Consider the following 15,284-nt stretch of genomic DNA (forward strand, 5'->3'; position numbering starts at 1 on the left):
TCCCAGAACCGGGCATTTTTTTTGCATCTTTTTTATGTGAAGAAAGGTATTTTTGAAAAATAAATCTGCCTTTGTAGCATATATTACTCTTTGAAAAGAAGCTGTGAGTCTTTGACAATGCCGCCAGTTATGGTGTCGCTCTGTGATGTCAGTTGTGTTCCGTGAATGTCACCCTGTCAGCTCCGTTATGGAGCACAGGGTCAGTGCTGTTCTGTGGGTGTTCTGGGGATCAGGGTTCCTCTCTGTAGATCACAGCCTGACCGGCCTCCCCTCTGCACCCATGCCCCCCCTTTTCGGATGAATCAAAACAAGTTAAAAATGGCAAAGGCAGACAATTAGCAGAGCTTGTTATTGCTGATAGATGCATGTCCTTCCCACACCCCCGGTCCCAGGGAGCACAACCCCGGCTCAGGCAGCTGTGTCCAGAAATGCAGGCACATTTCTCCCGGCCAAGTTCCATGTCCACGCTGATTATGGCCCTGGAACAATGCAGTCCTTTGTTGGCCTGATCCCTTCCTGTCAGTGTGTGAGGAAGAGTCCCGGCTTGCCTCCTTGGGTCTCTCTCGCACAGATATACACACGTGCGCGGGCACACGCAGTTACAGAGGCACAAGCGAACATACGTGTAGGTGTACGCCCATAAACCCGCGTAAAATAGGTGGGCGATCGCGGCTGTTTAAGAAAACCTGGAGAAGACACAAAACGCCGATAGCTGGAGTTTTGGCAACACATTGGAGCTTCTCTGCTGAGTGTCACAAAACTGTTACGTTTCTTTAGCAGATGCTTTTGTCCAAAGCGATATGTGCATACGATGAGAGCTTGGGACTCAGAGAGTATGCCAGCAACAAGCACCCATGGAGCAGCTGGCCATCTGGGTCTTGCTCAAGGACCTAACTGTGATATGATTATGCTGCAGGCCAGGGGATATGAACCCATAACCTTTTGGACATGGACACAAATCCCTAACTTACAGACCACACATTCCCCATGATGCTTCTTATTTTCTTTAGATCTATATAGGTTTTACTTATCTTCAATGTAATAGGCCATTTACCGATAAGTTGTGTTTAATTTTGGCTGCAAACTGACTATCAGGGTATTATCTTACATACCAGTTGGACCACATGATGCCATTTCTTTTTGATACGTCATATATCATCTGTACTGCGAAAAATAGACAATTTGACACAGGTACTGTGAAACCTACAAATGTTTAATAAAAAAAAGGCTAAATGAGCACTACACCTGAAAATCTGTGTCCTGTTCCTGTTGACTGGTCAGGAAGGCGTTTCGTAACTAATTTACAGACTGAAAATGGGAAGTTGCAATAATGTTTCTCAAAGGTTTTTTTTTTTTTACGCTTGAAGGCTTATGATGAGAATAACGAAATGAAGCAGCCGTTTTCCGGCTGCTGCTTGAATCATTGCAAAAGTAGCAGTATGATAACAAAGACTGTGAATTTAAATTAAGGATATTTTGAATGTAAAAGTGCAACCACTACTACTAATAGTAGTACTATAATGACTACTACTGCTAATATTACCACTGCTGAGATTAATAATAATAGCAGTAGTGGTAGTAATAGTAAAAAAAAAAAAAGAGTAATAATACTAAAAAAAAGTATTGGGTTACTTGGGAGTTTTTGGTTCCTCTCCTCCGTTGTCTCCTGACTTTCCTTATTTAAATTCTTTTCTCTGTTTTTGAATTATTCTGGATAAATGATGCAGGATTGTATCAAAACACATCCATGTAAAGCCCCTTGGGGCGACTCTGTTGTGAAAGGCGCTACAAAAAAACATTAATTGAATGATAATAATAGTAATAAAAGTGGTTCAGTTTGTAATGCCTCAGAAATCCTACTTCCACTTTGTGTCTGGAGTTTGCATGGGATCATGATATTGTGTTTCAGAATTTGTTATAATTTTGATCAAAGGAACTGAAGGATCAGACATGAGAATACCAGGAATGTGAGATCAATCAAATATTTTCCACCACAAACATTTATTATAATCATCAAACAGGAATGAAAGCACATTTATACTGTGTATCATATTCAAACAGCACCTGTTGCTACAGTTGTTTACAGACTACAAAGTCAGGGACAGTGTGTCTGGCCTTTATTTTGCCACAACCATGTTTTAAGATCTACACCAGTGGCCAAAATTGTGGAAACGCTTCCAAATTTTAGAGATTGCAGAATTTTATTCAAATGTTGCTCCAGTTACTTATTATTTAATCGTCGATTGTATGATATTTGTAACATTATTTGATTGTTTATAAACATTACCGCCAACACTGGTGTAGTAATTTTTAAAGCATGATGGCAAACATGCTGTTTACACAGTTTTGGCCTCTAGTGTAGATACTATATGGATGTTTTATTTTTAACAAAATGCAGTAATACTGGATGACACACACAATGTCAAAATAACAGTTTTTTTTGATCCCCACAATATAAACGTAATCCACACACACACACCTACAACTGTGAGCAAAAACAGAACACATCTTAGATTTCACTAGTCCTTAGTATACGATTTGATTGTATAAGTATATCATGAACCTCCAGCAGGTCTTACCAGATTACAATATGCAAATGATAGGAAATTTCTATGTTTCTGATCAAGTTACTTCCAGAAGAAAGTCTGCCAAAGAGGAGGACAGGCATGAAGTCAGAGTTCGTTGTCATGGTTACAATCTAAACCTTTAAAACACATACAATAATATACCTGTAAGCATCTAAACAATTTTTATAGAATCCACAGAGGACAGAAGCATGTAAGGAATGAATGTTTGCGAGGGAGATCCTGGATGTGTAATCGGACCCGAGCTGTGCCATAAGTGAGGGAGGTGAGCGGGGCGAGGGAGCCGGGTTTGGGTGAGGGACACAGCTGCCAGAGTGTGTGAGGTCACCCCAGGAGCGCGTGGGCAGCTGGAGACTGGGCACCGCACAGGAAAAGAGATCAGCGCAAAACGAGTGAAAAGGCCACTCTGTGTTTTTCTTTGCTGTTTTTCTTTAGACCCTTACATGTGTTACTGCTCATTGCCAACTGAACAGAGTGTCCTGGGTGAGTAAAGTCAAGGCTGCAATTGTGTGTACATATGCATGTGTCTGTGTGTGTGTGTGTGTGTGTGTGTGTGGGTCGTGTATATATTACATTGTAAGGACCAAATGTTCCCATAATGTGACAAAAACTGCTATTTTGATGTTGTGGGTTGTGGAACCACTTGTTTCGGTCCCCACAAGGGGAAATTCAATTCTATAAAAATCTGTGACTGCAATCAAAGAACTAAAAATGCCAAAAGTCTTGTATTTTGTTTGGTTACTTATGGTTAAGGTTAGGGCTGGGTAGAGGTTACGGTTGCCATTGTTGGGATTAGGGTTATGCCTATATTAATTAATGGAGAGTCCCCACAAAGATATAAATCGAATTAGTAGTGAATTCTAAGTACACCACACACATACATACACAGAACAACAGCAGCAACAAGTTTAATTTATATGGCATCTTTCATCAACCCAAGGACACACACCAGCATAAGCAGCTTCAGAGGAATCAGCAAACGGACCCTCAAACATACAGTAATGCCAGTGTGCACCGCAGTGCCCTGAGCACTGGATAGTGGGATGCACCTGTAGAATTTTATTTGCTCAGGTTTGCTCTTCAGTGACAGTGTAACATGCTCTTTTCTGCTGTTTTCTCTCAGTGTGCAGTACTATGAAAGTCCCTTCCTAAATATGTTTAGGCCAGGGGTCACCAACCTTTATGAAACTGAGAGCTACTTCACAGTTACTGAGCCATACGAAGGGCTACCAGTTTGAAACGCCCTCCTAAACTTATCTAAACTTCATGTATAACAAACATGTTTTAAATGCTCTTTTTTTAGATATTGTCATTTTCAAGCCTATATAAATGTGATTAAAGAAGAATAGCAACAGGATAAAATTACATTTTAGACGCTGCTCACTGGCGAGTTGTGCTATGTTTATAACTGGTCCGTGGGCGACTTGTGTGGTCCTTGGGGGCATCTTGGTGCCCGCGGGCACCGTGTTGGTGACCCCTGGTTTAGGCAATGCGCGGTGAGAGCATGACACTTTCAAATGGTGCTAGATGCTGGAATATGGCCAAAGACATATTTCACAACTCTTCCAGGTAAACAACAGGTTCAAAGTGACAAAACCGGCAGGATTGGGGCATAGACTTTCATTTCGCTGCCAGTATGCTAAACAATTCTGGTATCTGGTTTACAACTCAAACAATATGTTATACATCTTCTTACACACGGGCTCTTGAGTGAACCTTTTTGACACCATTGCAGTGTGCATTTAGCATGTAGAATTCACAGCCCCTGACCCTGGATGGAGGACAACACAGACCGATGGAGCATCTTCCTGCTGTTTCTTCTAAGCTTGATGACCTAACGTCCTTCATATACCTTGGCATTCTCTTGGGTTAAATATGCACAGGACTAACTTTTAATAAACCTATGGACAAAACAAACTTTTTTCAGGGCACTCCCTTCATACAAACCAGGAAGCTGCACACTGAACACAGACCTGAAAGTTGGACCCTGAACACAATCCAGGACACTGCACACTGAACACAGATCTGAAAATTAGTCCTCAACACAAACCAGGAAATTGCACACTGAACACAGACCAAAAAGTTAGATCCTGAACACAAACTAGGAAGCGGCACACTGAACAGAAACCTGAAAGTTAGATCCTGAACACAAACCAGGACATTGCACACTGAACACAGACCTGAAAATGACATCCTAACACAAACCAGGAAGCTGCACACTGAACACAGATCTAAAAATTAGATCCTCAACACAAACCAGGAAGCTGCGCACTGAACACAGACCTTAAAATTGTATCCTGACCACCCACCAGCTGCAAAGCTAGATAATCTCAGTGCATGAACATTTGGCTGAGAAATACAGGATGGATATCATCTTCATTTCATTGTTAAATACTTTCTGTAAGACACCATAACATCAAAACAATAACCAGTAGGTAACAGTATTTTAATGAGTGGATTAAATATTTTATTATTTCCGAGAACAAGCTCTCCCAGCTGTTTTCGCAGCTTGGGCAGCTGTACAGACTGCTGCTAGAAACTATGACAATTAAACTAAATCATGGAAAATTCTTGTGTTTAAACATTTTTAAACAGCGCATTTAATTAGGCTTGCTCTTACTTGGTTCATTTACCTCTAAATGTATGCCATTACACATGATCTCCCCCTTTTGAATGAAGCATGTTCCTGCACCGTTTGTATATTTTATAATAATGTGCAAACAGACAGACAAATAAATAGACAGGCCAAAGCGTGACATGGAAAACGACAAATGAGTTTGAGTTTAATTGCGTGTGCGTCCCACTGTGTTCTGGAGTGAATGTTTCCTTCTTGGTGAAGGCAAGGCCTATTCGGGCCGGACATCGGAAAAGAACCTCCACCCCCCCACCAATTCCCACTTATTAAATGTGTGGGCAGCCTAAAATTCTTAGTGGTAATGGGGAAAAAGAGAGAGAAAAAAGAGGCATTCCTTTGCTGAGGGTGCGAGGGGACTGACAGGCTCATACTGACCCCCTTGCTGCTTGTCAACCAATGGAAGCAGGAGAAAGAACAATTGGAGGAAAGGGAAGAACGAAGGGAGCGTTCAGACCTCAGAAACGGTTAACCAGAACTGCAAGTCTTTCTTTTCTTTTGATTACCCCTCCCTATTTCATTATTTTCATTTCTTTTTTTCCCCTTAGGTTCTTTCTGGATATTCAAGCAGCCTTAGCTGTTTAGCCCCTTGAAGGGAAGTGAATGAGGAATGAATTTAGAAATACAATCTGTCAAAGTGTGAGAGAGCGTGGGGTGGAGAGAGAGAGAGAGAGAGAGAGAGAGAGAGAGAGAGAGGCAGAGAGACAGAAAGAGAGAGAGAGAAGAGAGAGAGAGCAAGAAGGGCTGTGGAGAAAAGGAGGGAGAGAGCAAGAGGTGGTTCTTGCAAAGACAGAAAAGGAGCGAGTGAGAGAAAGAGAAGAGGGAGGGGCATTGCTTTACAAGGGCAGGGAGAACAAAGAGGCCTTTGTGCAGAGTGCTGAGACACTGAAGTGGAGCCTGGACTTAGGGAGTGTTTAACAGTGTATACCGACTGCATTCCTGCAGTGTGATTACAAGCCGCTTTTAATTTATACTCCTCAAGGAGACTTAACCATTTCCTGCAATTTTACTTCTCACCGGTCTCTCTCTCTCTCTCTCTCTCTCTCTCTCTCTCTCACCCCGTGTTGCGTTGCTGTTTTAAACTTAACTGCAGTTAAATATGTGGGCGATGGGCACAAAGCACAAACGTTGTGCAGAGCTATCTAAGGAATAGCACCTCTGCTTATTTCCCTTTCTGAAATATTCTCTGTAGATGTTTTTGGAGTGAAGACGTGAGGCTGAGGAATGACATATAAGAGACCCTGGTTCTTTGGGTGCAGCAACAGCGAAGGTTTCAGCCTAGACAGATACTCTATGTGAGAACTTCTCAGGAAATATTTATTATGATGTCATATTTTATGCATATAGAACATGCCGCCAAAGCCTGAGTTTTTATAGTTTGTAGGACGGGACACAGGAATCTTGGGTGGAAACAACCTATTGAAGATGTAAAAGATGGAGCCTTTATTGACAAAGTAAAGAGTGACTATGAAAAGCATATTTAATCCTAGCTTTTGTATACTCCTCATTTCTCACCTGATAGACAATATCAAACATACAGCAGGCAAACTGGGTTTTCTCACTTTGTGCAACAGAGCATTACCAGTGTGGGCAGAGTCATCCGTCTCTTACCGACAATAACACACAAGCAGCTTCACTGCAGACTTCCTGACAAGTGTCCCTGCGCAGCTTAAGATGGACCAAAGGGACAGATTATTGACTTCATCAGTTCAAAACACTGTCTCATTGTTCTTAATGGTGGGTCTCAGAAAATACTGGACATCATTCATTAATTTCCCAAATACCGTTTGAGTTTTAAGTCAGCCGATTTTACTTTAGCTGTAGTCTGTACCGGAACAAATGAAAAAGGTACGGATAGATGAAGAGGAGTGAAACGGCGACCACTTTATAATCAAATACTAGTTTGTAGAAGTGCAAAACAGAGCTTTGGGATAAAATCATTGATTTAGCTGTAGACTTCCAGCCTCTTATTAATAATCCATATGTAGGGCTCATTACTCTTCTTTTCCATCTTCTTCTCAACCTAAAAAGACTTGTAGGTCAGAGCTAGAGATCATCATAAAACAGACACTGTCTTATCATGCTGCAATTTTATTAGTCTGTATTATAATATACAAGAAGTACAATGGACCTTGTAAGGTTTTCACTACTTGCTGGATACTTGCTCAATTGTCATAACTTTCTTTTCTATATATGTACATATATATTTATATATGTCTAATTCAGGTTGCATCGTATGTTTTTCTTTCCTATTCTTTGCCTCTTTCATGGTCCCCCCCCCCCCCCCCCCCATCACATTTATGGGCACATATGGACACAGACACACGCAATTCTGTCCACTGGTATTTGATGTCCACCAAGAGGCTGAAATATTATTTTGTTGCTTCTTGTCCCTTTTGGCCTCATCAGGCAACTCAACCAATAAGAGCACTGGAGAGAGAGAGAGAGAGAAAGAGAGAGAGAGAGTATGAGGAAAGAGGGATAGAAAAAAACAAAGGAGAGGGGGGAAATCCTGAATATCTTTTTAGGAGACAGAACAAAACCACCGTAGGAAAAAGAGATGGCAGTCTTCCGAGAAGTGAAAAGAATTAATTAATGCACTCTTTGCATCCATTTATTCTCTATTTTCCCTTTTATCTCACTTTTAATTCCACTCTACATTCTTAGATTTTCCTCTCCACGTTTAAAAAAATGAACTTTAAACAGCTTTCCCGGCACCGTCAAAGAGAAAGATGATGACGAGTAGGTAGACAACTTCAGCAGTTCTCACTATAAACCAGTCCGCTTCCAAGTTCATCGTTTACGCTGCGACAAAATTTATTCGAGTTCAGACAGTGCAATTACGTTTAAATGCAGGTAGCATTTTTTTCTCACAGGAAACCAATACACAGAAAACTAAAAAAAAGTCAAAGTAAAACTTTTTTTCACAAGCACTGATCTTAAATTTTATATTTAAAATAACTTTTGCAAGTAGTAATGGTGCTTTGCATTTTGTAGTACTGTATATGATATATAATGTATGTTGTAGAATTTACTATACAGAGTAGCACGCTTATTCAGTTTTATGGGGGGTCATTTACCAGCTTGTTCTGCACAAGGGCACACCACTGAATGGTGCATTTCCCAGAAGCGTCTCCCATTCCCAACACTGGCAAGGCTTGAAGTCCAATCAAGGCCTGTTTCTCGTCTCTGCGCCTGTTTACCCTGCAGATGTTACCATATACTGTAGTACTCCATGTCTCATTCTTTTTCTCTCAAACCCCACACAAACTCAGCAGCAGCCCAGGGGTCCCCAATTAACGGCTAACAACGCCCCCCCCCCAACTCTGCAGCTTAGAGGACGCAGAAAACAAAGGCAGCCCCCCCTCCTAGAGTGCCGCCTATGTACAGGACCTCTTCAGTATGAAGGACCAAGAAGCAAAGTCCAGCTGTTCAAAACAAAAAAAAAAAGAAACAGAAGAGCAATCGAAAGAGAGGTGGTGGGTTTTTTTTTTGGGGGGGGGGGTGGTGGGAGTGGTAACCAGTGGGGGGGCATCAGTGAAAGTAAGCCCAAGCGGAATCCCCCTTTGTTCTCATCCAAGCTACAGCTGACAATTTAACTGTATGGGAGAATTCAGACTCCCATAGGATATGCTAACTCCCCCCCCCATTTTACATTTTAACACCCCCTTAGCCCCCACTGGCCTCCATTCTGAAGCGCCTCTCTCTCCAGCCACGCTCCACTTCAACAGGGGACCATTGTCAGCCCAAAGGGCAACCGTTCAGAGAGTTCTGTAAAAAGTCCCAACGCCCTGGCCATCTCCACAGCAGGGGCAATGTAGGCTAGGGGGCAATGTAGGCTAGGGGACAATGTAGGCTAAGGGGCAATGTAGGCTTGGGAGCCATGGTAGCAACTGGGTCTGCTTCAGCTGGCCATCTCCACAGCAGGGGCAATGTAGGCTAGGGGGCAATGTAGGCTTGGGAGCCATGGCAGCAACTGGGTCTGCTTCAGCTGGCCATCTCCACAGCAGGGGCAATGTAGGCTAGGGGGAATGTAGGCTAGGGGGCAATGTAGGCTAGGGAGCCATGGCAGCAACTGGGTCTGCTTCAGCTGGCCATCTCCACAGCAGGGGCAATGTAGGCTAGGGGGCAATGTAGGCTAGGGGGCAATGTAGGCTTGGGAGCCATGGTAGCAACTGGGTCTGCTTCAGCTCACAGAGGCTTGTGCTCACAACTGCTACTAAGAGTTTGTGGGGGTGAGGAGTTTCACTAACCAGAAAAAGCACCAATGATAATACTTTTTCTTTTTTTTCAAAGCCCATTAAACCAGCTTAGCTCATCTCTAAAAATATGGGCAGGGATTACAGGAATAATAGCCGAACGAGATACACCGACCCTGGGGCGGCTTATCAATGCAATCCCACCTCCCAGGGTCTGTGAAATCAGGATTCACTTGAACGATCTGAGATGGTCCGGTCAAAGACGGCGTGACCCGGACGCTGCCCGTGGGGCAGCGCTGACTAGCCTACCGCAGCTGCAGCCGCCAGTTTGCACTGGATGTTTGCTGCGTTTGCTGAGTGGGTGTGCACTGGGAGCAGGAAGCGGCATGACTTATGGTAAACTTCACGTGTATCTGCTCAAACAGGCACTTGGTAGTAAAATAATAACAAGGCTCATCTTAACCTGGCCTCAACTCTCCAAACCCGTAAGCCAGCCCTCAATTTCCACTCAACCCCCAATATGTTTCTGTTCAAATCTTATTTTATACATTGCTTATTTCATCCTGGGAACATGAACAAGAGATGAGGATTAAAGTTTCCCTTCTTCGATAAACTGTCCCGCAAAACCGAGTAAAAATAAATACATACAAAACAGGATAATCACTAAATCAGGGGGCTTTATTCACTGTGTGAGGCTGGATTCTTGGAGAATGGCAGACACGCAGGCATTTAAGTTGACGTGCCTAGAGATTCAATGCCTTTTATGAAAGACAACCCTAGACAAACAGGGCCAAAAAAAACAACTCCTCATCAACTTTGGCAGAGACATACTAAGCACATGAATATATGACACTTTTCAATACTTAAACGCATAACAAAATACCTTAAATTCCTACTTTCATTATGCATGCGTACCAGTTTTGCTAGGGAACATTATTACAAACAAAAATTCATGGTATGATAAAAGAAAAACTATTCTTAAAATCCCCTCAAAATAAGATAGGAAGTAAGATGTGTTTTTGTACAGTATTGGTAAATTCATTTAAACATATTCATTCTTTTCCATATTAAGGACAGCACAAAGGCTCACGCCTCCAGGGGTTGAGTTTGATTGGGTGCTCTGTCTGTAGTCAGAAGGTTGTTGGTTCAAATCCCTGGGTTGGCTGAGTGACATCACTGCTGGCCCCCTGAGCAAAGCCCTTAACCCCCAACTGCTCCAGGGATTGTTTGGTCCTGCTCTCTCACAAAAAGATATGCAATGCTTTGGGTAAAAATGTCTATTAAACAATGTGTACATGTCCTGTAATGGGCTGGTATCCCATCCAGGCTAAACCCTAGTCTTGTTGCCTGGGATGGGGTCCAGCTGACCCCGGCAATGATAAATGGTTAGAAGGTGGACAGAAAGAAGGAAACACAGTCATACTGAAGCCACTAATAATTATACTTAATTTGTAAGAAAGTCAAGTTCATGATCCTGTAAGAACTACCACTATGTCACTGGTATTTTTCTGTTATAGTTTTTGTGCCTCTTTGATATCCACCCATGACAGTACAGGATTAGTGTACTGAAGTACACTCATATTTTACTCGTCATCTCCGACGGGCAGTAACTTTACAGATGTCCCAGTGTAAGACCTCAAAGCAGTGCATCATTACATTCTCTCATCCTGTACTATGCACTATGATCATCTGGAAGTGAAACGTTTGGGGGCGGGGGGTCAGAATTCTACACATTCTGTAGAAGAAGTAGTAGCAACACTTTAGAAATTAAACTTTTACAGAATTATATTCCAGGTTAGTGTCTCTTCCATTTCCATTTCACATCCAGCTTTTTGCTTTTGTTTTTTTTTTTTTTTTTTTTTGAAAGTGTTCCTCTGCTAACAATTTAAGCATTCAAAGTGTTCTGTTTTCCTGATGTTTCCAGAACAACTACTACTACAACAAAGACTAATATAAAAGCAAGGTGTGGTACGGCAGCAGGCAACGCTTGCTTTTTGTTGCAAAGGTCATGGGTTCAAGACTGAATGGTGTGTTCACAGTATACACACATAGCACTTCTACAAACTAGTATTTGATTATAAAACAGTTTTCAACATTAATTGTGTTAAAAGGATGTTTGGTAATAATTTTATCGTGCTGACATTGACAGAACCTTTGTTAAAATGTTAAGCATGGAATTAACGTTCTGTTAATCTTACAGTAAGAATGTTCTCCTCCAACTTTGAGAAAAATCTTCACGTAACGTTGTCTAAAGTTCTGGTAATGTTCCCTGTTAGCTGAGTCCCTCCCTGTGCTGCACAAGAAGGACCTTTCAGGATTGATCGACATGTAGGACATTCTTACTCCTTCATCTTCAGCATGTTCTGGATAGACTATGTTTTTAGGATGGTCAGATGTCCACAGGGGATTGCTCATGGATTCATTTCACTGTATGGATCAAAGCTGGCTCAGAGGACCTCAAGATCTCCCTGGGAAATGTTAAGCGATGCCCCAGTGTGCCTCTGTGTTTGTGTCATGTTTGCCCATTGCTGGCTGACGGAAGGACAGCCCTGCCACTTTCCAGTACTTAATACCAGAGAAACAAGCTCAGAGAGACTGGGAACACCTGTGACGGAGATGCAGCAAAGCGTGAAGAAAAAAACAAAAATCTGCTGTTCAGAACTGGAACACGCTTTGCGAGATAGCACGTATGTCACGGGAAGCACATAACAATCACAACACACCTCTGCTCACTAATTCTGGCCTCATCAGATGTTGGACACCTGCCAAGTTTCAACCTGCGGCTTTGTATGGATGACAATGACACTTGTGACATGCTTACAACCTGCGGGACAGTCTGGCCCCACCTTCAGCTGAACAATTGTCACAATGCGCCGTCAAACCTATCAGTGTCATATTCTCCGGGCATGAGTCACTCACAGAATCAATAACATTCTCAGACAGGATGTGTATCATCTAGAAAACAGTTATTCTTCTTTAGAAATTAATATTTTCTAGCAGGAGCATTTCTAGGAATTGACCATCACAGGGGCTCTGCCCCCCCCCGCCCCCGAGACAAAACATAGAGCAGCTGAAGCCCCTTAATTGGGTCTAGAGTCATTATGGTTTATAGTCATGTGAAATTATTTTCTCGGGTATCATAAACCATTTTAAAAAGATTTCTTATGTACATATTATGCAAAATAAATAGATTACCCCCACAGTGACTGGAAAGGTGAATAGACAAATATAGATGAATTATAATCCTGTTTTGTATACGTTTATGAAGCTGGTGTGAACTGATGCAAATGAATTGAAGTGCCCTACGAGAGAACATAACTGTGGAGTCCCCATGAGATTTGGATGAATAGCTTTCTGGTATTTGAAGCCTTGTAACTTTTCATTATGTGAACATGTTATGAGGGACTTGAACTTCTTCACCTGCTTGGACTGGGACTTCTTCAAAAGGACCTATATTGTCTTTTTAAAGATAAATCTTATTATAATCTCTTTTTATTCACAGCGGAGCAGAATAAATTCAGTTCTTTTGTTATGTCATACTACAATTTCGCAAATTACTTCATTGTAAGTTAGCTTTTAGATGATAGAAGAGTTATCAGAAAATAGAAAAATTATCAGAAAATTGAACAATTTAGAAAGTGCAAAACTCTCTCCTGTTCGCAGTGAAGAATTTATATTAAAATCATTCAGGACTTATAAAAGCTGGTGAGGAAAGTGTTTGCGAGATGGTGCAACTCCTCTCACACAGGAGGGGTCTGAGAATATCCGATGCCTCTCCGGGAAAACCACAGTAATTGGAACGACAAAAGATCAAGGCTGAGGGGGGTAGGAGGTGCTCGGACAATCGCTTAGAATGGAGGAAATGAAAAGTATTGTATAGGAATGGAAAGGCAGCAGGTAGGAGGTAATCTGTCGGCGGACGAGTGGGAGGGGTAAGTGGATTAGGCTGAAGACTGTTTTCACTCGGGCCTCATATTGGAGCGTAGACTCATTTTCATTCATGCTTTGTTTCCGCTTGTAAACAGTAGCACTTGCATATATATTTTTGCATCATGAATATAGAATAATTTAGCAGTATAACATGGTCAGACATTTCAAATTGCTAACAGGACATTCTCAAAACAGCCTTTTTTGGTGCAGTTTGATGTACAATAATATTCTGTCACACATAAGACCCTGGGCTTAGTTTGCCTGATTCTGGCATAATATACAAAGAGACTTTTTTTTTTTTTTACATTACATTACGTTTATATTTTATGACTGTGGTTCTCTTCATGTGAATCCAGGTGATACATGCGTGTCTTAAGAGTGCATGAATGTGTTCATCGCAGTGGTGTCCAGTATGTACAGAACCAGTCAAAAGTCTGGACACGCCTCCTGAAAATCATTTGTTTTTCAACAAGATAATGACCATAAGCAAAGCTTGAGGTTATGTAGTATCTAGTCAACAAGAGCTGGTTTGGGATGAGTTGAGTCAAAGTAAGAGCAAAGTAGCCAACTTGTGCCCAGACCTTGTGGAAACTCCTTCAGGACTGTTGGAGAAGAATTCCACATCTGGCTACATCTGGAAGCTGGTTGAAAGAACGCCAAGAGTCTGCAATGCTCAACGAAACAAAACGGGGCCATTTTGAAGAGTCTAAAATTTGAGAAAAATTTTAAGATTTGAAACACTTCTCTTGGTCATTTACATTTTTTATATGTATTGCTTGATTGACTCTGGGCCTTTTACTATAAGGTGAATAACATCCCTAAAATAGAGACAAAAGCATTGAAAGCAGGTGTGTCCAGATTGTGGACTGGCACTGTATGCCTGAGTTAGAGCGCCTCACTGCATGTACATTTGTGCAAAGTGCGAGCTGTCATTCTGTGTGTGTGTGAGCAACACGCCCGGGACAGAGTCTTGGACAGGCTCTGCTCTGCAGGCTCCTACACAGAGAGCTGATTTAAAAACAGGCTGAAAGAAGAGAAGCACACAATGAGAAAAAGAGCCCCCCACTCCGGCCCTCACTGCCAGCCCTCGGGCCCCCCACCCTGACCCTGTGACACAGCCTCTCTCATTATTCACGGGTCGCTAGGCACCCATAAAAAAGGGTGTAACGGTTCACTCTGCTGAGGATCACGGTATCCCCACTGTCATCTCGCTGCTCATTGGCCCCCACCAGCATAATTAATCTCCCTTTTTAAGCAGAGATCAGTCAGTAGTGTAAAGGAAGGACAACATTCTTCATGCACTTTCTCTCTGCTCAGAATCGCATCTGTGGAGGTTCGTGTGGGACACGATTGCTACCACTAAAGATGGTGTTCTTTGTTTTTGTTACCGAAAATTCTTAATTCAGATTATCCCTTCCTAAATGGGACAACTCTAATTTTTACATTCACATTCCAAACTGAATTAAAAACTATTTGTGAATGTGATCCAAAATATAAACAGTCAAAGTAACGGTAATTTACTGATTGGTAGCTTTTGGGCAGGCGTTAATTATTTTTCTTGTTGTTTAAAAACCGATCATAACACTAATCACATTCACTAATACTTAAATTTGTGTGACCTGTAACTTTTCCTTCATTTTCAATAATGAGCATTAACAGGCGCTTATCAATGAAATGTCTTTCATTAAAAGAGTATGTAACGTCTGTGGATGGGGCAGACATATGTTATGGAAGCTAGTGTTAGTATGCAATACATCTGTGTTCTGTGTTCAGTGCAGGCTAAGCTACACTCAGCAAATCTTTAAAATCTTCTTAAGTTTGTAATTGCTGCAAATCTTTAAAATCTTCTTAAGTTTGTAATTGCTGCTATATTGAACTTTTTTACACTCCTCTTGAACAAATCGCATTTTTACCCAAAGGGTCCATTTTGCCATACCC

Source organism: Paramormyrops kingsleyae, chromosome 14, assembly GCF_048594095.1.
Source record: "Paramormyrops kingsleyae isolate MSU_618 chromosome 14, PKINGS_0.4, whole genome shotgun sequence".
Classification (NCBI taxonomy): Eukaryota; Metazoa; Chordata; class Actinopteri; order Osteoglossiformes; family Mormyridae; genus Paramormyrops; species Paramormyrops kingsleyae.